Source organism: Lithobates pipiens, unplaced genomic scaffold (genome assembly GCF_037356315.1).
Source record: "Lithobates pipiens isolate NorthernLeopardFrog02 unplaced genomic scaffold, aLitPip1_a1.2 Scaffold_13, whole genome shotgun sequence".
In the NCBI taxonomy this organism is placed as follows: Eukaryota; Metazoa; Chordata; class Amphibia; order Anura; family Ranidae; genus Lithobates; species Lithobates pipiens.
In genome coordinates this window covers 136,361,836-136,384,666 of record NW_027507718.1, presented here as the reverse complement: position 1 = coordinate 136,384,666, position 22,831 = coordinate 136,361,836, and the positions used below count along the sequence as shown (strand labels likewise).

At 47.3% G+C, this 22,831-nt stretch overlaps 1 long non-coding RNA gene, 3 other non-coding genes and 18 pseudogenes across 4 annotated transcripts; 21 read left to right on the top strand and 1 right to left on the bottom strand.

The window, feature by feature from the left end:
* Nucleotides 1-8,306: 8,306 nt before the first annotated feature.
* On the top strand, nucleotides 8,307-8,424 carry LOC143979132 (5S ribosomal RNA; annotated as a pseudogene).
* A 112-nt stretch (nucleotides 8,425-8,536) lies between these two features.
* On the top strand, nucleotides 8,537-8,655 carry LOC143977843 (5S ribosomal RNA; annotated as a pseudogene).
* A 1,761-nt stretch (nucleotides 8,656-10,416) lies between these two features.
* LOC143979384 (5S ribosomal RNA) lies at nucleotides 10,417-10,535 on the top strand (annotated as a pseudogene).
* Nucleotides 10,536-10,643: 108 nt separating this feature from the next.
* Nucleotides 10,644-10,762, top strand: LOC143979446 (5S ribosomal RNA; annotated as a pseudogene).
* A 109-nt stretch (nucleotides 10,763-10,871) lies between these two features.
* On the top strand, nucleotides 10,872-10,990 carry LOC143979858 (5S ribosomal RNA; annotated as a pseudogene).
* A 110-nt stretch (nucleotides 10,991-11,100) lies between these two features.
* LOC143979788 (5S ribosomal RNA) lies at nucleotides 11,101-11,210 on the top strand (annotated as a pseudogene).
* Nucleotides 11,211-11,319: 109 nt separating this feature from the next.
* LOC143979512 (5S ribosomal RNA) lies at nucleotides 11,320-11,438 on the top strand (annotated as a pseudogene).
* A 109-nt stretch (nucleotides 11,439-11,547) lies between these two features.
* Nucleotides 11,548-11,665, top strand: LOC143979481 (5S ribosomal RNA; annotated as a pseudogene).
* A 107-nt stretch (nucleotides 11,666-11,772) lies between these two features.
* On the top strand, nucleotides 11,773-11,891 carry LOC143979190 (5S ribosomal RNA; annotated as a pseudogene).
* A 329-nt stretch (nucleotides 11,892-12,220) lies between these two features.
* LOC143979653 (5S ribosomal RNA) lies at nucleotides 12,221-12,338 on the top strand (annotated as a pseudogene).
* Nucleotides 12,339-12,447: 109 nt separating this feature from the next.
* LOC143977350 (5S ribosomal RNA) lies at nucleotides 12,448-12,566 on the top strand. Its single transcript, XR_013273633.1, has one exon. It is a non-coding gene; the product is annotated as a 5S ribosomal RNA (ribosomal RNA).
* A 108-nt stretch (nucleotides 12,567-12,674) lies between these two features.
* On the top strand, nucleotides 12,675-12,793 carry LOC143976819 (5S ribosomal RNA). Its single transcript, XR_013273113.1, has one exon. It is a non-coding gene; the product is annotated as a 5S ribosomal RNA (ribosomal RNA).
* A 311-nt stretch (nucleotides 12,794-13,104) lies between these two features.
* LOC143979620 (5S ribosomal RNA) lies at nucleotides 13,105-13,223 on the top strand (annotated as a pseudogene).
* A 310-nt stretch (nucleotides 13,224-13,533) lies between these two features.
* LOC143979146 (5S ribosomal RNA) lies at nucleotides 13,534-13,652 on the top strand (annotated as a pseudogene).
* Nucleotides 13,653-13,761: 109 nt separating this feature from the next.
* LOC143979876 (5S ribosomal RNA) lies at nucleotides 13,762-13,870 on the top strand (annotated as a pseudogene).
* Nucleotides 13,871-14,201: 331 nt separating this feature from the next.
* LOC143979744 (5S ribosomal RNA) lies at nucleotides 14,202-14,321 on the top strand (annotated as a pseudogene).
* A 108-nt stretch (nucleotides 14,322-14,429) lies between these two features.
* Nucleotides 14,430-14,538, top strand: LOC143979818 (5S ribosomal RNA; annotated as a pseudogene).
* A 322-nt stretch (nucleotides 14,539-14,860) lies between these two features.
* On the bottom strand, nucleotides 14,861-16,422 carry LOC143976038 (uncharacterized). The gene is made up of 2 exons (XR_013272465.1): nucleotides 16,112-16,422; nucleotides 14,861-15,437 (listed from the first exon to the last, which is right to left on the bottom strand). It is a non-coding gene; the product is annotated as an uncharacterized LOC143976038 (long non-coding RNA).
* Nucleotides 16,423-16,600: 178 nt separating this feature from the next.
* Nucleotides 16,601-16,709, top strand: LOC143979730 (5S ribosomal RNA; annotated as a pseudogene).
* A 111-nt stretch (nucleotides 16,710-16,820) lies between these two features.
* Nucleotides 16,821-16,939, top strand: LOC143977310 (5S ribosomal RNA). The gene has a single exon (XR_013273595.1). It is a non-coding gene; the product is annotated as a 5S ribosomal RNA (ribosomal RNA).
* Nucleotides 16,940-17,047: 108 nt separating this feature from the next.
* On the top strand, nucleotides 17,048-17,166 carry LOC143979502 (5S ribosomal RNA; annotated as a pseudogene).
* Nucleotides 17,167-17,495: 329 nt separating this feature from the next.
* LOC143978952 (5S ribosomal RNA) lies at nucleotides 17,496-17,614 on the top strand (annotated as a pseudogene).
* The last annotated feature ends 5,217 nt before the right edge of the window (nucleotides 17,615-22,831 follow it).

Genomic DNA, 22,831 nt, shown 5'->3' with positions numbered 1-22,831 from the left:
CCAACTCTTGGTCTAGGGGGACAGGTGGCCCAGAGCGCAAACGCAGGAACGTAATTCAGTTAAGGTGGGAGGGGAGTGGCCAATGCCCTACTAGGGGACAAGTGGTGGATATGATCTTGTCACTGGGGATTAAAGTGGGGGAATTGTTTGCGGTGATTCACCCATCAGGTTCCCCTGATTTTGATGTGAGTTTCACGAATGCAGTGGTTATGGAGCGATTCATTACTGCTTTCGGATTAATCAGGGGGGCTGATCCATGGAGGGGTTTCCGCATGATCCCCCTAAGCAGGCAGGAGGACGTTAAAAACATCACAATACTAGTCAGGAATGAGAGTCTGCCCCCAGAGGACATCGCGACTTGGTTGGGGAGGCACGGCCAGTTGCAGTGTCCCCTAAGCAAGTGCCTTGATGAGCGCGGGGTGTGGACTGGAGCATGGAGCACTAGGATCAAGTTGAGAAGAGCTGGTAATACAGTTGCACATGTCCCGGGCAGTGCCTTTTTGGGGAGGGACAGGATCCTAGTGTTCTACCCAGGCCAGCCCCGCCGTTGTTTTAGATGCGGGTGCCCAACCCACTTGAGTGCTGACTGCACTGTAGTTCGGTGCATCAGGTGTAATAAGTTTGGGCACTCGGGGGAAACTTGTGGCCTGATTTGCTGCAACCTCTGCGGTCAGATGGGGTATCCATTTAGCAGATGCCCCAGGGCCTACAAGGGGGAAGCAGCAACAGACAGTAGGCCAAATAAAAATAGTGCCCCGCCCCCTGCTGGGCGGAGCTCTGGGGGTAAGGGACAAGGTGATGTTCCTGAGGAAGGGTTGCGGGGGAAGCCCCAAGCTCAGGGGGCAGGTAAGGCATCCCAGAGGGAGAGGGTGGTTCGATCTGTTCCTGTTGTTGAAGTTCAGGAGCCTGTAAACAGGACTAGGGTGGAAGAGGTAGCTGGGCCCCTTCTTTCCGGGGGGGTGGTGGCTCAGGTCTCCAGTCCTCAGGTTTCTGACCCCCCCCCCCTTGTAGGCGTCGGCCTGGTGGCCGGCTGGCTGCCGTCTCTTCGTCTGACTCCTCAGCAGGGGAGAGCCAGACTGGGGAGGAGGAGATGGAGGTCTCGGTGAAAGGTGCCCAGAAACGTCCCAAAGAATTATCTGATGAGGAGGGTGAAAAGACTTGGGTAACAGTTAAAAAAAAGCATGGGAAGAAAAATAAAAAGAGAGCCCCACCTCCTGAGGCAGAGCCAAGGTCCCCGCCAGGGCCTAATAATAGGGGTGTGGCTTCACTTATAGACTTCTCCTCGGGGGAAGAGTACAGTGGGGAGGATATATAAGAGTTAATTTCTCTCTTTGCTTAAGGTTTGAGGTTTTCTTTTTTTGAATAGTAGAAGTGTATTATAATTGTAAAGTGGATGTAAACTGATGTTTAATTTGTATGTGTAATTAATATGTAAAGTTTTGTTTATTTTTGTATGATTGGTAGCAGTATAAAATAAAAAAATATCCACCTATATAGCTAGCTATATTGCTCTTTTTTAATAGAGCTTGCAGTCAGTTGTAGGAGATTGTGTGTGCTGTCTGCGTGCCCTGACCGCAGTATACACCGTTATATCCACCTATGTAGCTAGCTGTCTTGCTCTTTTTTAATAGAGCTTGCAGTCAGTTGTAGGAGATTGTGCGTGCTGTCTGCGTGCCCTGACCGCAGTATACACCGTTATATCCACCTATATATCTAGCTATCTTGCTCTTTTTTAATAGAACTTGCAGTCAGTTGTAGGAGATTGTGCGTGCTGTCTGCGTGCCCTGACCGCAGTATACACCGTTATATCCACCTATATATCTAGCTATCTTGCTCTTTTTTAATAGAACTTGCAGTCAGTTGTAGGAGCTTGTGTGTGCTGGCTGCGTGCTCTGAGCTCTGAGGACTTCCAGAGTGGTGGAGGAGGACAGGGAGCTGATGGCGTCGGTCAGCCCAGGCCAGGTGCCTGTTTCTCGGCCTGAGGAAAGGCGTGGAGCCCTGAAGCTCCTGGAGTTCGTTGAGGAGGAGAGGCTGTTCTTGGAAAACCAGCTTGACTTGGTTGACTGGTCTCTGAGACAGCCAGGAGAAGACGTGGAGAAATCTGCGTAGAGGAAAAGAAAAGCCCAGAGCTTAATGGTAAAGGCTTCTCGCTGTTACTGCGAAAAAATGAAAGTTTTGGCCGAGCTGAGGAATAGACGCGACAGATCAGGTATCAAGAAGAGAACAGAATTCAAGCCTGTCATAGATGGACTGAAAGAGCAGTGTAACATGCTTGGTGAGCTTTTATCAAAACTAATTGACAGTGCCTCAAGCGAAAAGGACTTTCTGTTGAGAATAGATAAAGTTATGAGAGTGGCGTGCGATGAGGGCTCTCAAGCGGTAAGACGCCGCAACCAGCGTCTATCACAGGCGGCGGAGCCCATGGGAGAGGCGGAGGAACCCACAAGTGTGGGTGCACAGACAGTGCAAGGGATTGAGACCCTTTGTGTGGCTAATAAGGAAGGTTCCCAGGCCGTGAGAAGACGTGGTCTTTCCCAGGCGGCGGAGGACAAAAGCAGTAAAGTAGACCCGGCTATGGAGGAAGAAACCCCACTGGGTGATAGGGAGCCAGCGGCCATTACAGCCAAAGCCCATGGTTCAGATGAAGGAAAGAAGGACTTGGATAGTGCCTCAGCAATGGAGGTGGTAGCTCCGGAGGCTGGTGGTGAGGTGATGGACTTAGAAGGGGATGTTGTGGAGGGTGCCTCTGTGTCATCTGTGCCCCTACCTGTCAGTAAGGTGGGTGATGGTGTAAAAAACAGGGTGCCTGAGGATACAGCAAATGACCCAAAGTGTATACAAAAAACCCTGATTGTGAAGATCCCCAAGTTGAAGGATGGAAAGAAGATTAAAGGGAAAAAGGACTTACCTGTAAATACCCCGGTGAGCCTTGGAGTCAGCTGTGAGCAGGATGGGCCGTCAGCAGAGATGTCGGCCATCACTGCTGTAAATCAGCCTCAAGGTGAGGGGAAGACCAAAGCTGGGAGACCCAGCTCGGACTGTTTAGTGGTACCTAAGCGGGTTGTTACCAGTACTCCTGCAACGGCGGAGGGTGGGAGAAGTACGCCGTCTTCCCGGAGGTCAGGGGGTGTTTCTAGCAAGATTCAGCCCAATCAGGCGGTGAATTCCGGGAATGGCGCGAAAGAGGGGGGAGGAGCCTCGGCGGAGGTTGCCGAGCGTCACTTCCGGGCCGCGATTCCCGCGGTCTCTGGGAGTGGCGCGCCGGATGTGGGCGGAGTTCCGGCGGAGGTGGTCACGCGTCACTTCCGGTCCGCGTCCTCCGCGGCTTCCGGTTCTCGGGCCTCTGCCGATGCGGGAAAGGAGTCTGGAGCATCGGCCGGTGATTCCTTATGTCCAGCGCAGAATGTGGCTTGGGGGGACTGCCCTATGGAGCCTCTGGGTGAGAATGATCTGGCACTAGCCTTTATTCGCAGTTTAGAGGGTTCCCAGAGGGAGGAAGTTAGAGTGGACTCCTGTGGGGCCCATATGGAGCTAAGTGAAGGGTGGTCTGAGGACTGGGATGCGCTTTTGGCAGGTCAGGCTCAGGGTGCTTCTACTGATAGAAGAGAGCCTTCTGGGTCCTCGGTCCAGCCTAAGGGTAATAGCAAGAGAGTTCCAGGGAAGGATGCTGTTGGTGCCACACCTGTGGCGGATGCGCCAGTTCCTGCCCCGAGGTCCGTCCCTGGGCGGGTTCTGCAGGGGTCGCCGGAGGTCAAGCTCCTGACAGCATTGGGCGAACGGCGTTCATATGCCAATGTGGCAGGGTCTGTGGCTCCGCTCGGCCCAATATATGGACAGTTTGGGGCGGGAAATTTCCGGGTCCCTCCGGCAGACCAGTTCTCCGGGGCCAATTCATGGTCACGAGGGACTGGGGGACCGGAAAGAAAACGCAGAAATGTGGTCCAATTGAGGTGGGAGGGAGAGGGTCAGTGCCCTAGTAGGGGGCAGGTGGTAGACATGGTGATCTCCTTAGGTATCAAGGTCGCGGAAATCTTTGCGGTGATTCATCCCGCGGGGTCCCGCGACTTTGATATCAGTTTTGTAAGCGTGGTCATTATGGAGTTGTTTTTAACCACCTTTGGGCTTATTAGTGGTACAGATCCCTGGAAAGGGTTTAAGGTCTTCCCAATAAGTAGACAGGAAGAAGTAAAAAGTATTACTGTCCTGGTGCGCAATGAAAGCTTGCCGCCAGAAGACATTAGTACTTGGTTGAGCAGGCACGGCCAACTGCAGGGCCCGCTGAGAAAGGGGTTGGATGAGCGCGGGGTGTGGACCGGGGCTTGGAATGCCAGAATGAGGTTAAGAAGGCAAGGTAACACCGTTGCCCACATCCCGGGTAGTGCCTTTATAGGCAGGGATCGTATTCTGGTATTCTATCCCGGTCAGCCCCGCCGCTGTTTCCGGTGCGGGTGCCCAACCCACCTCAGTGCGGACTGCACGGTGGTGCGTTGTGCCAAATGTAATAAGTTTGGTCATTCCAGCGAGTCCTGTGGGCTCATTCAATGTAATTTGTGTGGGCTGATGGGGCATCCATTCAGCAGGTGCCCTAGGGCCCACAGGGAGAGGCCCCCGGGACCTGCTGATGTCCCTACTGATGTCCCTGTTCCCGGGGAGGTCCCATGTCCCAGTGGTGTCCCACCTGCGGGCGCTGCCTCATCTGCTGGGGGCGCGCCTGCAGAAGGTGGCGGATGCCCTGGGGGAGAGGTTCCTCCAAGTAAAGTACCCCCTCCCTCTTCTGGTGTTTCTAAGGTTGGGGACCCCTCTCCTGTTGTTCCTGCCGCCGGTATGGCTCCTAGAGGGAAGGTGGCGGCCCGAAGGGAGCGAAGTCCGGCGGGGGATAGGCAGGGTAGGGTTACTGGAAGAAGAGGTGTAAGACAAAAACCTGTGTGTGCAAGTCTTTCTAGGAGTAGGAGCCCTCTCAGGTCCCCTAGTCCTGTACCCCCCTCCCCACCTCCTGGGCCTTCTGTGGCAGCGAGGGAGTCCTCGGGCTCATCTATGTCTGATGATGAGCAGGGGTCTGAAGCGGGAGATAGTGAGGAGGTTGGGGTACCCCAATATGGTCAAGAGTCCAGGGTGGTGGCAGAGGTTCCAAAAAGCCCGGTGCCAGGTAATAAGGGTGGCATTGGGAAAAAAAAGAAGAAAAAGTTGAAGGAACGTAGTAAGTGGGATAAAATTCTTGAAAACCTAACTGATGCTTAGTTTCGAGAATTAATAACCCCTTACTCTTCCGGGGCAGAGGGTTGAAAACACATAAGAAGTTTGGTTAAGTTGTTTATTGTCAAGTTTTCTGTGTTTGTTTATGATGTAATTTTATAGTTTGAAATGTTATTTTTGTAAATATGGTAGCAGTTTCCTGGAATAAAAAACTTCCACCTATATAGCTAGCTATATTGCTCTTTTTTAATAGAGCTTTCAGTCAGTTGTAGGAGATTGTGCGTGCTGTCTGCGTGCCCTGACTGCAGTATACACCGTTATATCCACCTATATAGCTAGCTATCTTGCTCTTTTTTAATAGAGCTTACAGTCAGTTGTAAGAGGTTGTGCGTGCTGTCTGCGTGCCCTGACCGCAGTATACACCGTTATATCCACCTATATAGCTAGCTATATTACTCTTTTTTAACAGAGCTTGCAGTCAGTTGTAGGAGATTGTGCGTGTTGTCTGTGTGCCCTGACCGCAGTATACACCGTTATATCCACCTATATATCTCTTCTCTAATTGAGCCATCTGCAGGAGTTAGTGGGTATTGTGTGCCTCCAGCACAATACACACTACCCAATTGCTGGTTTTCCCATCTCCCTTCAGGCCATTACCATGTCTGGAAGGCCAACAAGGAGAGGCAGACAGGCGCGAGCCGATAAGAGGCCAAGCAGGCTCTGTGTCTAGAAACAACAGTGCTGGTCGTGGACGCGGTGCATCGTCATCAGCACGTAGCCATGGGACACGCTTGTCCTTCTTTTTGGCAGCTGGACATGCTGAGCCGCAACATGCCGAAGACTTGGTAGAGTGGATGACCAAGCCCTCTTCATCCTCCTCATCCTCTCACCCAGGCTCAGGGTACTAGCAAAGCAGCTGCCAACGCATCGTCTTCCCTCCTCTCAATGTCATCATCAGTGACTCCTTCCCTAGACCCACCGCGTCCTCCTGAGGAGTCTCCTGAACTCTTTAAGCACAGTGTTGGGTACATGCTCCAGGAGGATGCCCAGTGTTTTGTAGGCTCTGATGATGATACTCAGCTAGAGGAAGGCAGTAGCGTGAGCGCAGAGAGAGGGGATGCTCAAGAAGGACAGCAATCAGGCAGTCATGTTCCACAAGCGGCAGCATACTGCCAGGTTTGCTCCTGCGATGAAGAGGGAGGGGATGATGAGGGCACTGACTCCACGTGGGTGCCTGGTCGGAGAGAGGAGGAGGAGGAGGAGGAGGCACATGTCCAACGAGGCAGGATGCCCTCCGGGGGCCAGTTTAGGGGCAGCACATCGACTGAACCGCCTGTGCAGGGCGCTGCCTCTGCGCATTATTCTAAAAGTTCTTTGGTGTGGGCCCTTTTTTGAGACGAGTGCATCAGATCGCACAGCTGCTATTTGCAACATATGTCTCAAGCGTATCTCGCGTGGCCAAAACATCAGCCGCTTGGGCACCACATGCTTGACCAGACATATGTTGACCTGCCATGCAGCTCGTTGGCAAGCGTACCTCAAAGACCCACACCAAAGAACAAAGTGGACCTCTCCTTGCTCCTCATCAGCTGGGATCTCCAACCCCACTAGACCTTCAGTCCTCTCTGAAACCTGCTCTGAGAGGAATGAAGGTGTAGAATTAGGCCACGTACACACGAGAGGATTGTCCGTCCAACTTAGTCCGCTGAAACGTGTTTCAGCGGAAATCCGCTCGTGTGTGGGCTTCAGCGGACTTTTTCAGCGGACAGTCTGGCGGACTAAGTCTTTCGGAATTTCCGTAATATTGTCCGTCCAAACTTGGTTTCAGCGGACAGTCGGCTCGTGAGTAGGCTAGTTCGACGGACTAAGTATGGCGCATGCTCAGAAAGGATTTACACGGCCGAAGGTTGCATTGCAGTGTATTGGACGTCGAATTTCTAGTCCCGTCGTACGTGCCGTACACGTCATCGCACAAGCTTTCAGCGGACTGTCTGTTCGTCGTGTGTGGTCAAGTCCGTTCATTCAAAAGTAGGATGGACTGTCTGTCGGATTGTCTGGTGGACTTCGTTGGCCAGACAATCCGCCCGTGTGTACGCGGCCTTAGGTGTGTCACAGCCAAGTGCTTCTGGGCACTCTGCTAGCAGTACACCCACGTCCGATTATAGCAGGCAAATGTCCCTGCCCCAGCTGCTGGACCGTCGAAAGAAGTTCACTCCCAGCCATCCACATGCCCAGCAGTTGAATGCTAGCTTGGCTAAATTGCTAGCACTTCAACTGCTGCCTTTTCAGTTGGTAGACTCGGCCCCCTTCCGTGAGTTTGTACAATGTGTGTTCCTCAGTGGCAGGTCCCCAAACGCCACTTTTTCTCAAGGAAGGCAATTCCGGCTCTCTACCGGCATGTGGAAGGAAATGTCCTTGCCTCGCTGGACAGGGCGGTCAGCGGTAAGGTGCATATATTACCGCTGACTCATGGTCCAGCAGGCATGGACAGGGACGTTACTTGTCTTTCACGGCCCATTGGGTCACTCTTCTGGCAGCTGGGATGGATGCAGGACAAGGTGCAGTAGTGTTGGAGGTTGTTCCGCCACCACGCCTCCAAAATGCTACTATTGGTTGTGACACACCTCTCTCCTCCACCCCGTCCTCTTCTTCTTCCTCCATGGCCTCTTCCAGTGCTCTGTCCGCAGAACCAGCGGTGCTCCGTAGGCGTTCCAGGGGCTACGCAAGTACGCAGGCAAAACTATGCCATGCCGTGCTTGCGCTGGTATGTTTGGGGGACAGGAGCCACACTGGGGCAGATATTTTGTCAGCTCTGCAGGGACAGGCCGAGAGGTGGTTGACGCCACGCCAGCTTAAGCCAGGAATGGTGGTTTGGGACAATGGCACCAACCTCCTCTCCGCCTTCCGACAGGGACAACTGACCCATGTGCCCTGTGTGGCTCAAGTCCTTAACCTGGTGGGGCAGCGGTTCTTGGGCAGGTACCCGGGCTTACAGGCTTTTTTATAAATATGTTGTTGTTGTTGACGACGACGACCTGTTTTATTTTTCTGCTTGTTTGCCGAGGTGACCATCTTGGTGTTTGTCAAGAGAGTTGAGAGTGGCTAACATGATTGCTTACGGCCACATCACCCTGTCTGCACCCAATTTCGTCTGATCTGGGAAACTAAGCAGGGTCGGGCCTGGCTAGTACCTGGATGGGAGACCCCTGGGAATACCAGGTGCCGTGGGCTTTTTTATAAATATGTTGTTGCTGTCGTCTACGACCTGTTTTATTGTTCTGCTTGTTTGCCGAGGTGACCATCTTGGCGTTTGTCAAGAGGGTTGAGAGTGGCTAGCAAGATTGCCCATGGCCACATCACCCTGAATGCACCTGTTCTCATCTGATCTTGGATGCTAAGCAGGGTTGGGCCTGGTTAGTACCAGGATGGGAGACCGCCTGGGAATACCAGGTGCCGTAGGCGTTTTTTTAAATATGTTGTTGTCGTTGAGGACCTGTTTTATTTTTCTGCTTGTTTTCCTGATTTTGGATGCTAAGCAGGGTCGGGCCTGGTTATTACCTGGATGGAAGACCGGCTGGGAATACCAGGTGCCATAGGCTTTTTTTAAATTATGTTGTCACCGACGACCTGTTTTATTTTTCTGCTTGTTTGCTGAGGTGACCATCTTGGCGTTTGTCAAGAGGGGTGAGAGTGGCTAGCAAGATCGCCTACGGCCACATCCCTCTGAATACCTGGATGGGAGACCGCCTGAGAATAACAGGTGCCATAGGCTTTTCTTAAATACGTTGTTGGCTTCGATGACCTGTTTTATTATTCTGCTTGTTTGCCGAGGTGACCATCTTGGCGTTTGTCAAGAGAGTTGAGAGAGGCTAGCAAGACCACATGACTCTGAATGCACCTGATCTTGGTTGCTAAGCAGGGTCAGGCCTGGTTAGTACCTGGATTAGAGACCGCCTGGGAATACCGGGTGCCGTAGTTTTTTTTTAAATATGTTGTTGTCAAAACCTTTCAGGAACTGAGAGATTATTTTGCTCTACCAAATAAATCCTTCTATAAGTATTTACAGGTCAGGCACGCACTGGAGGAGCAGTTTAGAGGGAGGACTTTAGAATGGAGTGCAATCCCAGTTCTTCAAAAAATAATTAATGCAGAAACAGGAAAAGGTTTAATTTCGAAAATATACTCACATATAAATAAGGGGAGGGATAGATACCCCTATGTACAAGAGGAAGTGGGAAAAAGATGTGGGAGATATCTCCGAAATACAATGGAATCGAATTCTTGAACTGGCTCCGTTGGTATCACTCTCTCCCTCTCAGTGGATGTCACATCTGTTCTTATTATATAGAACCTATTATACTTCTCGTAAACTTTTTCAATTTGGCCGACGGCCGGATGCAAGCTGCCCCCGGTGCGGGGACATGGAGGGAGACTTGATTCATATGTTTTGGAGATGCCCGAAGTTGATCCGCTACTGGACAGAGGTGACAGGAACCATTGATCGGGTTTTTGGAACCTCCACCAGGATGGAGGCGAAGTATTGTCTGCTGGGATTAGTTGAGGGAGTTGTAAACCCGGGAAGCAGCCAGACGGCGGTCCTGAGTTGCCTATTTCAGGCAAGGAAATTGATTGCCCTAAGATGGTTGTCGGCGTCGCCTCCGTCCGGTAGAGAATGGATAAATAGCATGAATGTGGTAATTCTTAAAGAGAAAGCGTTATATATAAAACAAGGGACTTTAAAGAAATATGACAAGATGTGGAAACCTTGGTGGGATGCCAGAGGGATTTATATGTGAATAATAATAGTGTGAAAAATAAATATTTTAACGATGAAAAGTGACCCAATAAGAATTAAAGTAAGAGGGCAAATGAAGAGGGTGGAAGTGTGCGAGAATGGGGATAGGAGGGAAGATTGATAGAGTGGGAATCTAGATTACATGGAACATCAGCTAGGATGGCCCTCATGATATCAATCCACTCTTAGGTCACCCAAGATATGAATCATCCTTTTTTATATTTTTTATCTGATAAGGTGATGGGGGAGGGGGACTGAGGGGATGTTCAATTTTGATGTATTTTGAAACTAAATAAATATCTTAGTAAAGAAATAAAGTAAAAAAAAAATATGTTGTTGCCGTCGACGACCTGTTTTATTTTTCTGCTTGTTTGCCGAGGTGACCATCTTGGCATTTGTCAAGAGGTTTGAGAGTGGCTAGCAAGATCGCCTACAGCCACATCACCCTGAATGCGTCCGATCTCGTCTGATCTCGGATGCTAAGCATGGTCGCGCCTGGTTAGTACCTGGATGGGAGAACACCTGGGAATACCAGGTGCCATAGGCTTTTCTTAAATACATTGTTGGCCTCGATGACCTGTTTGATTTTTCTGCTTGTTTGCCGAGGTGACCATCTTGGCGTTTGTCAAGAGGCTTGAGAGTGGCAAGCAAGATCGCCTATAGCCACATCACCCTGAATGCGCCTGATCTCATCTGATTTCAGATGCTAAGCAGGGTCGGGCTTGGTTAGTACCTGGAAGGAAGACTGCCTGGGAATACGAGGTGCCGTAGGCTTTTTTTAAAATATGTTGTTGTCGTCGACGACCTCTTTTATTTTTCTGCTTGTTTGCCGAGGTGACCATCTTGGTGTTTGTCAAGTGGGTTCAGAGTGGCAAGCAACATCGGCTACAGCCACATCACCCTGAATGCGACCAATCTCGTCTGATCTCGGATGCCAAGCAGGGTCGGGCCTGGTTAGTACCTGGATGGGAGAACGTCTTCGAATACCAGGTGCCGTAGGCATTTTTTTAAAATACGTTGTTGTCGTCGATGACCTGTTTTATTTCTCTGCTTTTTTGCCGAGGTGACCATCTTGGCGTTTGTCAACAGGGTTGAGAGTGGCAAGCAAGATCGCCTACGGCCACATCACCCTGGATCTCATCTGATCTCAGATGCTAAGCAGGGTCGGGCCTGGTTAGTACCTCGATGGGAGACCGCCTGGGAATACCAGGTGCCATGGGCTTTTTTTTAAATATGTTGTTGTTGTGGAGGGCCTGTTTTATTTTTCTGCTTGTTTGCCGAGGTAACCATCTTGGCGTTTGCCAAGAGGGTTGAGAGTGGCTAGCAAGATCGCCTACATCCACATCACCATGAATGCGCCCGATCGCGTCTGATCTCGGATGCTAAGAAGGGTCGGGCCTGGTTAATACCTGGATGGGACACCGCTTGGGAATACCAGGTGCCGTAGGCTTTTTTTTAAATATGTTGTTGTCGTCGACGACCTGTTTTATTTTTCTGCTTGTTTGTTGAGGTGACCATCTTGCCGTTTTCCAAAAGGGTTGAGAGTGGCTAGCAAGATCGCCTATGACCACATCACTCTGAATGCGCCCGATCTCATCTGATCTCGGATGCTAAGCAGGGTCGGCCTGGTTAGTACCTGGACGAGAGACCACCTGGGAATACCAGGTGCTGTAGACATTTTTTAAAAATATGTTGTCGTCGATGACCTGTTTTATTTTTCTGCTTGTTTGCCGAGGTGACCATCTTGGCGTTTGTCAAGAGGGTTGAGAGTGGCTAGGAAGATCGTCTACAGCCACATCACCTTGGATGCGCCCGATCTCGTCTGATCTCAGATGCTAAGCAGGGTTGGGCCTGGTTAGTACCTGCATGGGAGCCCGCCTGGGAATATCAGGTGCCGTAGGATTTTTTTTAAATATGTTGTCGTCGACGACCTGTTAGATTTTTCTGCTTGTTTGCCGAGGTGACCATCTTGGGTTTTGTCAAGAGGCTTGAGAGTGGCTAGCAAGATCTCCTATGGCCACATCACCCTGAATGCGCCTGATCTGATTTCGGATGCTAAGCAGGGTCGGGCTTACTTAGTACCTAGATGGGAGACGGCCTGGGAATACCAGGTGATGTAGGCTTTTTTTTAAATATGTTGTTTTCGTCGACGACCTGTTTTATTTTTCTGCTTGTTTGTCGAGGTGACCATCTTGGCATTTGTCAAGAGGGTTGAGAGTGGCTATCAAGAATGCCTACGGCCACAACACCCTGAATGCGCCCGATCTTGTCTAATCTCGGATGCTAAGCGGGGCGGGCCTGGCTAGTACTTGGATGGGAGACCGCCTGGGGTTTCCAGGTGCCGTAGGCTTTTTTTCAAATATATTGTTGTCGTCGACGACTTGTTTTATTTTTCTGCTTCTTTGCCGAGGTGACCATCTTGGCATTTGTCAAGAGGGTTGAGAGTGGCTATCAAGATTGCCTACGGCCACAACACCCTGAATGCGCCCGATCTCGTCTGATCTCAGATGCTAAGCAGGGTTGGGCCTGGTTAGTACCTGGATGGGAGCCCGCCTGGGAATATCAGGTGCCGTAGGCTTTTTTTAAATATGTTGTTGTCGTCGACGACCTGTTTTATTTTTCTGCTTGTTTGCAGAGGTGACCATCTTGGCGTTTGTCTGGAGGGTTGAGAGTGGCTAGCAAGATCGCCTATGGCCACATCACCCTGAATGCGCCCGATCTCATCTGATCTCGGCTGCTAAGCAGGGTCGGACCTGGTTAGTACCTGGATGGGAGACCGCCTGGAAATACCAGGTGCCGTAGGCTTTTTTTTAAAATATATTGTTGTCGTTGATGACCTGTTTTATTTTTCTGCTTGTTTGCCGAGGTGACCATCTTGGCATGTGTCAAGAGGGTTGAGAGTGGCTAGCAAAATCGCCTATGGCCACATCACCCTGAATGCGACCGATCTTATCTGATCTCAGATGCTAAGCAGGGTCGGGCCTGGTTAGTACCTGGTTTGGAGACCGCCTTCGAATACCAGGTTCCCTAGGCTTTTTTTAAAATATGTTGTTGTCGACAACCTGCTTTATTTTTCTTCTTGTTTGTCAAGTGGGTTTAGAGTGGCTAGCAAGATTGCTTATGGCCACATCACCCTGAATGCAACCAATTTCATCTAATCTCGGATGCTAGGCAGGGTCGGGCCTGGTTAGTACCTGGATGGGAGACTGCTTTCGAATACCAGGTGCCGTAGGCTTTTTTTTAAATATGTTGTTGTCGTCGATGACCTGTTTTAATTTTCTGCTTGTTTGCCGAGGTGACCATCTTGGCGTTTTTCAAGAGGATTGAGAGTGTCTAGCAAGGTCGTCTATGACCACATCACTCTGAATGCGCTTAATCTCGTCTGATTTCGTGTGCTAAGCAGGGTCGTGCCTGGTTAGTATCTGGATGGGAGACCGCCTGGGGATACCATTTGCCGTAGGCTTTTTTTTAAATATGTTTTCGTCGACAACCTGCTTTATTTTTCTGCTTGGTTGTCAAGTGGATTGAGAATGGCTAGCAAGATTGCCTATGGCCACATCACCCTGAATGCATTCGAATTCATCTAATCTCGGATGCTAAGCAGGGTCGGTCCTGGTTAGTACCTGGTTGGGAGACCGCCTGGGATTTCCAGGTGCCGTAGGCTTTTTTTTAAATATATTGTTGTCATCTACAACCTGTTTTATTTTTCTGCTTGTTTGCTGAGGTGACCACCTTAGCGTTTGTCAAGAGGGTTGGGAGGGGCTAGCAAGATCGCCTACGGCCACATCACCCTGAATGCGCCTGATCTCGGATGCTAAGCAGGGTCGGGCTTGGTTATTACCTGGATGGAAGACCGGCTGGGAATACCAGGTGCCATAGGCTTTTTTTTAAATATGTTGTGGTCGTCGACTACCTTTTTTATTTTTCTGCTTGTTTGCCGAGGTGACCATCTTGGCGTTTGTCAAGAGCGTTGAGAGTAGATGCCAACATCACCTTCGGCCACATCACCCTGAATGCACCAGATCTCATCTCAAATGCTAAGCAGGGTCGGCCTGGTTAGTACCTGAATGGGAAACCGCCTGGGGATACCAGGTGCCGTAGGCTTTTTTTTAAATATGTTGTTGTCGTCGACTACCTGTTTTATATTTCTGCTTGTTTGCCGAGGTGGCCATCTTGGCATTTGTCAAGAGGTTTGAGAGTGGCTAGCAAGATCGCCTACAGCCACATCATCCTGAATGCACCCAATCTCGTCTGATCTCGGATACTAAGCATGGTTGGTGCCTGGTTATTACCTGGATGGGAGACCGCCTGGGAATACCAGGTGCCATAGGCTTTTCTTAAATACATTGTTGGCTTCGATGACCTGTTTTATTTTTCTGCTTGTTTGCAGAGGTGACCATCTTGGCGTTTGTCAAGAGGGTTGAGAGTGCCTAGCAAGATCGCCTATGGCCACATCACCCTGAATGCGCCCGATCTCGGATTCTAAGCAGGGTCGGTCCTGGTTAGTACCTGTATGGGAGACCGCCTGGGAATACCAGGTGCCGTAGTTTTTTTTTAAATATCTTGTTGTCCTCGACGACCTGTTTTTATATTTCTGCTTGTTTGCCGAGGTGACCATCTCGGCGTTTGTCAAGAGGGTTAAGAGTGGTTTGCAAGATTGCCTGCGGCCACATCACCCTGAATGCGACAGATCTCGTCTGATCTCGGATACTAAGCAGGGTCGGTCTGGTTAGTGCCTGCATGGGAAGTATTGGAAAGAACACACTGCTGACAAGAGCAAAAAGGGTGCTGCTCACCCCTATAAATCAGAAAATCAAAACGAATTCCCCCACCAACGGGATTTTTAGGCAGCAATAAACAATAAGCATAGCATACTATATAAAAAAGATTACTTTATTGTGTGGTAAAAACATGAGCTTCACCCAGGTATTTAAAATAAAAAGATATAACTAGAACCAAGCTTGTACATACAAAAATTACAATGACAATTGGGCATACACTAAGCAGACCTAACTATAAATATACTGTATAAGATTAGTAACAGCAAAAATAAATTTATAGTTCTAACGCGTTTCAACCACTAGGGTCTTCTTCAGAGATAGTCTGTTGATAGAGAGACAAGATACAACTTAATAAATCTATCGAATAGGATTAGTATTAAACATATTCCAGATTTGTTAGTGTAATTACCCAGTATGGTATTGCCGAGAGGTTCATACAAATTATAGTGCTTAATGGTGGAGTTTACCCAGGTTCACGCTTAGGCGTCCTTCACAAGTTACAAAAGATATATGGTCCATGCATCTCGCCACAGAATCCAGCAGTGGGGTGAGGGTCGGAAGCCCAGAGGCGCGGCTCACGAGCGGTCACACGACAAAACCCTATGCCCCACAAAAATTGTAGGGAATAGGTGCAAGCGTAGGCAGCCTGCCTGTATGGTAAGTCACGCCTGTGATGAAAATCCCAACATAATCGCAATTAGACATATATATTTTTTTATATTTGTTTTTTATATTCTATATTATATATATATAGACCCACATATGGGGTATGGAGATATCTTATATAAGTTTTGTGTGCATATAAAGGGAATATCCCCAGATATCTATATTCACATCAGAAAAAAAAAAAAAAAAAAAAAAAAAAAGGGGAAGGGGGGGGGGGGAAAAAAGGGAAGGGAATAGGGGGAAAGAAAAGAAAAACGAAACTCAAAAACCAAACACATATTGAAAAGAAGAAACAGAAACAACAAACGCGGTTGGGAATCAAAAGAAAACAAACGTGAGAAGACCTGTGGTAGGAGTAGTGTGTGGGATGACAACCCGATATTGGGTAACTGAAGTGAATGAGTGAGTGAATGATGTGCAGGTGAAATGAATAATGAGGTGAAAGGTGTGGGTGTGGGTGTTATGAAAAGAATTAAAGGGATAACATGTTAAGAAATCAGAGTGACAATGGAAAGAGTGCATGGGGGTGCTAGTGACGGATAGAGGTAAAGATGAAAATGCATAAAAATGCTGATGTTGAACTAGTGAGAGGTGACAAAAAAAAAAAAAAAAAAAAAAAAAAAAAAAAAATTAAGATGTGATAAACCATATTTATACTGAAAGTGATAACAGTTACCTGGATAGCTGGGCTGAACAAAAGATTCCCAAAATGGAAAAGGGGAGACAGCAGCTGGGAAACTATCCCGGGAAGAGTGCCAGATACGGTCAATAACTCCTAGTCCATAGGGGCACCCCCATCTAAGAATGAATAGAATGATAAGGGGAGCTAGCTGTTAAAAAAGCTAGTTTTTCAGAAGTTTATTTAAGTAAAATGGGGGCATGTCAGCCAGGTTAGCAAATAGTCAAACTTACCAACCAGGGATTCAAAGATACGAGAGTCCTTGTTTGTGTACAGGAGCTGATGTTTGCTGCCAAGTATACTGTGTTATATAGAGCCCCGGGATTGGGTTAGTGCCTGCATGGGAGACCGCCTGGGATTTCCAGGTGCCGTAGGCTAGTTTTTAAATATATTGTTGTCGTCTACGACCTGTTTTATTTTTCTGCTTGTTTGCTGAGGTGACCGTCTTGGTGTTTGTCAAGAGGGTTGAGAGTGGCAAGCAAGATCGCCTATGGCCACATCACCCTGAATGCGCCTGATCTCAGATGCTAAGCAGGGTCGGGCCTGGTTATTACCTGGATGGAAGACTGGCTGGGAATACCAGGTGCCATAGGCTTTTTTTTTTAAATATGTTGTTGTCGTCGATTACCTGTTTTATTTTTCTGCTTGTTTGCCGAGGTGACCATCTTGGCGTTTGTCAGGAGGGTTGAGATTGGCTAGTAAGATCGCCTATGGCCACATCACCCTGAATGCGCCCGATCTCATCTGATCTCGGCTGCTAAGCAGGGTCGGACTTGGTTAGTACCTGGATGGGAGACCGCCTGGAAATACCAGGTGCCGTAGGCTTTTTAAAAATATATTGTTGTCGTTGATGACCTGTTTTATTTTTCTGCTTGTTTGCCTAGGTGACCATCTTGGCGTTTGTCAAGAGGGTTGAGAGTGGCTAACAAGATTGCCTACGGCCACATCACACTGAATGCGCCCGATCTTCTCTGATCTCGGATGCTAAGCAGGGTCAGGCCTGGTTAGTTCCTGGATGGGACACCGCTTGGGAATACCAGGTGCCGTAGGATTTTATTTAAATATGTTGTTCTCGGCGATGACCTGTTTTATTATTCTGCTTGTTTGTTGAGGTGACCATCTTGGCGTTTGTCAAGGGGGGTGAGAGTGGCAAACAAGATTGCCTACGGCCACATCACTCTGAATGCGTCTGATCTCGGATACTAAGCAGGGTCGGGACTGGTTAGTACCTGGATGGGAGACCGCTTGGGAATACAAGGTGCCGTCGTAGGCTTTTATTTAAATATGTTGTTCTCGTCGACGACCTGTTTTATTTTCTGCTTGTTTGCCAAGGTGACCATCTTGGCATTTGTCAAGAGGGTTGAGAGTGGCCAACAAGGTTGCCTATGGCCACATCACTCTGAATGCACCCAATCTCATCTGATCTTGGATGCTAAGCAGGGTTGGGCCTGCTTAGTACCTGGATGGGAGACCGCCTGGGAATACCAGGTGCCGAATCTTGCATTTGTGGCTGTGTGTGGTGAAGAGTCTAATGCTTCGTGCACACGATCAGACTTTCCGACAACAAATGTTGGATGTGAGCTTGTTGTCGGAAAGTCCAATTGTGTGTATGCTCCATAGAACATTTGCTTTCGGACCTTCCGCCAACAAATGTTTGAGAGCAGGTTCTCTTACGTGTTGTACAGGTCCGCCTTCTTGATGTTCGGAATTTCCGACAACATTTGTGTGACTGTGTGCATGCAAGAAAAGTTTGAGCCAATATCCTTCAGAAAAAAATCTGCAGTTTTTTTGTCGGAAAGTCGGATCGTGTGTACGGGGCTTAAAGAGGAAGTAAACTTACGTATGGGTATCGCCGGAGCAGCGATGACGTTACTCCCGCGCATGCGCACGGGAGCCGACACTCGCGGTATATCGCCGCAATCTTTGGCTTACCAGTGCGCCTGTGCGCCGGTGTCTACGGCGCATGCGCCGTAGACAGAGGTGGCTGTCTTCAGGTAAATATCTCCTAAACCGTATAGGTTTAGGAAATATTTCTTGGACCTACAGGTAAGCCTTAATCTAGGCTTACCTGTAGGTCAAAGTGGTTTGTAACGGTTTACAACCACTTTAAGGATGAGTTTGGGCGTGTTATTTGCATAACACACACTTTCACTTTAAGACGGAAGTTTCAGGAATAAAAATTACATTTTAAATAAGTGCTCATCAATGGAGCCTAATCAGTGCCCATCTGCAGCCTCATCACTGCCATGAATGCAGCCCTACCATTGCAATCAATGCAGCCTCGCCATTGCCATTAATACAGGCTTACGATTGCAATCAATGCAGCCTCACCATTGCCATGAAGGCAGCCTCACCATTGCCATGAAGGCAGCCTCACCATTGCCATGAAGGCAGCCTCACCATTCCCATGAAGGCAGCCTCACCATTGCCATGAATGCAGCCTCACCATTGCCATGAATGCAGCCTCACCATTGCCATGAATGCAGCCTCACCATTGCCATGAATGCAGCCTCACCATTGCCATGAATGCAGCCTCACCATTGCCATGAATGCAGTCTCACCATTGCCATGAATGCAGCCTCAGCATTGCCTTGAATGCAGCCTCACCATTACTATCAATGCAGCCTTACCATTGCCATCAGTGCAGCCTGATCCATGCCCATCTGCAGCCTCAGAGGGGACAGGGAGGGGGGCAGGACGAGCGACAACAGATTACATACAGGAGAATCTTCTGTTTACTCAGCGGCCTCTTTAATACAAAGTCCCGCCTCCTATGATAGACAGAACAGTCATCCAATGCCATCCCAGGAGACGGGACTTCCTATTACAGATGCCACCGAGTAAAAGGGAGATTCTTCTGTATGTAATCTGATGGCACATGTCCCGCCCCCTCCCTGTCCCCTCCAAGGCAGCACAGATAAATACGGTATATATCCAAATTACCAGGGAGGCCGCGTTAAACCAGAACACAGGCCACAATTGGCCCACGGGCCGGACTTTGCACATGCCTGAACTAGATGGACTTGTGTCTTTTTTCAACCAGACTATGTAACTGCTATGGCAACCCATTTTACACTGAACATTGGGGGTTCATTACGAAAGGCAAATCCACTTTGCACTACAAATGAACTTGAAATTGCACTTTCAAGTGCAGTCACTGTAGATCTGAGGGGGGCATGCAAGGAAAATAAAAAACAGCATTTTAGCTTGCACATGATTGGATGATAAAATCAGCAGAGCTTTCCCTCATTTCAGATCTTCCCCTCATATCTACAGCGAATGCACAGTGGAGTTGCCTTTCGTAAATAACTACCATTGTCTTGTTTTATTGGTAACAGCCTGGCTTGGAATATTGTGACGGTGTATTTATAATCTTATACAGTATGAGTTAACTGATTTTCTATTTATGATGGAAAAAATGTGTAACCATTATCTATACAGGGAAAATACCTTTTTGCCACCTGGCACTTTTTGTGACTGCCATGGTCCAAGCACTAAAACCAAATTGGTCACCTTTTAATTAGTGCAAGCTACTCTGGAAAAGTAGTCTGTAGCATAATTATTTATATAAAAAATAAAAACAACCCCTTTTTCATTAAGCCTTTGGACCCACTGAACATATCAATTGTTTTAAATGACGTTTGCAATCATTAAAGTATGATGTTTTCATGCAAGCCACTGCAATATAATTTAGTGATTTTGCGATCTCAAACATGCACATACAATGCTGTCATGCCAGTTCCCATCTGCTCAGTCCCGACTCTTCTTATCTTCTTGCTGCACTAACAATTTATGCAAACAGATTATTTTAAGCTGTGAACGAAAGGGGAAAAAAGCTTTCCTAAATGAAAAAGCAAACTTTGATTTTGTGCTTCATTATTTTACTAAGCAAAAATCCTCATTATGTGGTATCCTTGTAATCAGAAAACTGTGCCGATTATATTTTTGGGGTAAATATCTAGGGCTGCTCAACATTATCACAGCACTTGACAAAAATCACTTTATTTTATTCAAAATGTTTATTCTATCTTCCTAATAATACCTATAAATAAAATATATGAATCCAAATCTGTTACAAAATGAAGTTCCTATCGTTCTGAAACTGTGATGTGTACAGCTGTGGCCAAACTTTTTGAGAATAACACAATTATACATTTTCACAGAGGGGTTATTTGCTAAAGGCAAATCCACTTTGCACTACAAGTGCACTTGGAACTGCAGTCACTGTAGATCTGAGGGGGGCCATGCAAGGAAAATAAAAAAACTGCATTTTTGCTTGTACGTGATTGAATAATAAAATCAGCAGAGCTTCCACTCATTTCAGATCTTCCCCTCAGATTTACAGCTATCTAGAGTGATTGCACTTACAAGTGCACTTGTGCACTTGTAGTGCAAAGTGGATTTTCCTTTAGTAAATAAACCCCAAAGTCTGCTGCTTCAGTGCTTTTAGATCCTTTTGTCAGATGTTACTATGGTATACTGAAGTATAATAACAAGCATGTCATAAGTGTCAAAGGTTTTTATTAACAATTACATTAAGTTTATTCAAATATTTGCAGGGTTGAGCCTTTTTTTTTCAGGCATAAAGGAGAACGTCCAGCTATAGCAAAAGAGTGGCCAACATCCCTAAAGAGACCAAAAAATACCCCCCAAGGATGGGACTTTAAAGGCAACGTGATTTAACCACTTGACCACTGGGCACTTAAACACCCTTAATAACCAGACCAATTTTCAGCTTTCGGTGCTCTCACATTTTGAATGACAATTACTCAGTCATGCAACACTGTACCCATACAAAATTTTTGTCCTTTTTTTCAAATAAATAGAGCTTTCTTTTGGTGGTATTTAATCACCGCTGGGTTTTTTATTTTTTGTGCTATAAAAGAAAAAAGACAGAAAATTCTGTAAAAAAATGAATTTTTCTTTGTTTCTGTTATACAATTTAGCAGATTAGTAATTTTTCTTCATAAATTTTAGCCAAAATTTATAGCACTACATATCTTTGGTAAAAGTAAGTACAAATTGGTGGATATTATTTGGTCTTTGTGAAAGTTATAGAGTCCACAAGCTATGGTGCCAATATCTGAAAATTGACCACACCTGAAGTACTGACGGCCTATTTCAAATCTTGACACCCTAACATACCATAAAAGTACAAATAACCCCCAAATGACCCCTTTTTGGAAAGAAGACATTCCAAGGTATTTAGTAAGAGGCACGATTAGTTTTTTGACCTTGTCATTTTTTCCCACAATTCTTTGCAAAATCAAGAATTTTTTTACTTTTTTTTTCACAAAATTGTCATATTATCAGTTTATTTCTCACACACAGCATATGCATACCACAAATTACACCCCAAAACATATTCTGCTATTACTCCCGAGTATGGCAATACCACATGTGTGAGACTTTTACACAGCGTGGCCACATACAGAGGCCCAACATGCAGGGAGTGCCATCAGGCGTTCTGGAGCACCCAGGACAATTCTGACATTTCTCTCCTACATGTAAAAATCATCATTTTTTTTTTGCTAGAAAATTACATAGAACCCCAAAACAATATATATGTTTTTTAGCAAACACCCTGGAGAATACAATGGTGGTTGTTGCAACTTTTTATCTCACACGGTATTTGCGCAGCAATTTTTAGAACGCATTTTTTTGGAAAAAAAACAGTTTTGTGCTTAAGAAAAAGCAAAACAGTAAAGTTAGCCCAATTTTTGCATAATGTGAAAGATGAAGTTACGTTGAGTAAATAGATACCTAACATGTCACTCTTCAAAATTGCACATGCTCGTGGAATGGCGCCAAATGTCTCTACTTAAAAATCCCCATAAATTTTTTTACTGGTTACATGTTTTGAGTTACAGAGGAGGTCTAGGGCTAGAATTCTTGCTCTTGCTCTAACGTTCGCATCGATACCTCACATGTGTGGTTTGAACACCGTTTTCATATGTGGGTGGGACTTACGTATGCGTTTGCTTCTGCATGCGAGCACATGGGGACAGGGGCGCTTTAAATTTTTTATTTTTTTTATTGTTCATTTTACTTTATTTATTTTAGTTTGACATTTTGTTCCCCAAAAATAAATTTTTTGATCAGTTTTATTCCTATTACAAGGAATGTAAACATCCCTTGTAATAGGAATATGGCATGACAGGTCCTCTTTACAGTGAGATATGGGGTCAATAAGACCCCACATCTCACCTCTAAGCTGGGAAGCCTGAAATATAAAAAAAAAAAAAATATTCTGGCTTTGATCGTATTGGCGAGCCGGTAGAAGCGGCGGGGGGGGGGGGGGGGGGAGGACACACGTCTATGGCTGGGTATTGCAGGGTATCACCGAGTATGGCTGGGTATTGCAGGGTATCTCCGGGTATGGCAATTTATGGCAGAGTATTGCAGAGTATTGGCAGGAATTGTACTGCAGAGTATTGGAGGGTATTGGCAGAGTATTGGCTGGTATTGCAGGGTATTGGCGGGTGTTGGCAGAGCATTGGCTGGTATTGCATAGTATTGGCGGGTATTGCAGAGTATTGGCTGGTATTGCAGATTATTGCAGGGTATTGCAGAGTATTAGATGGTATTGCAGAGTATTGGCGGCTGGTATTGCAGAGTATTGCAGGGAATTGAGGGGTTAAATTCGGTGAGCAGCGATGTGGGCACTGCAGATGCAGCCCACAGCGCTGCTGACACCGATCTTTCCCCCCCCCCCCC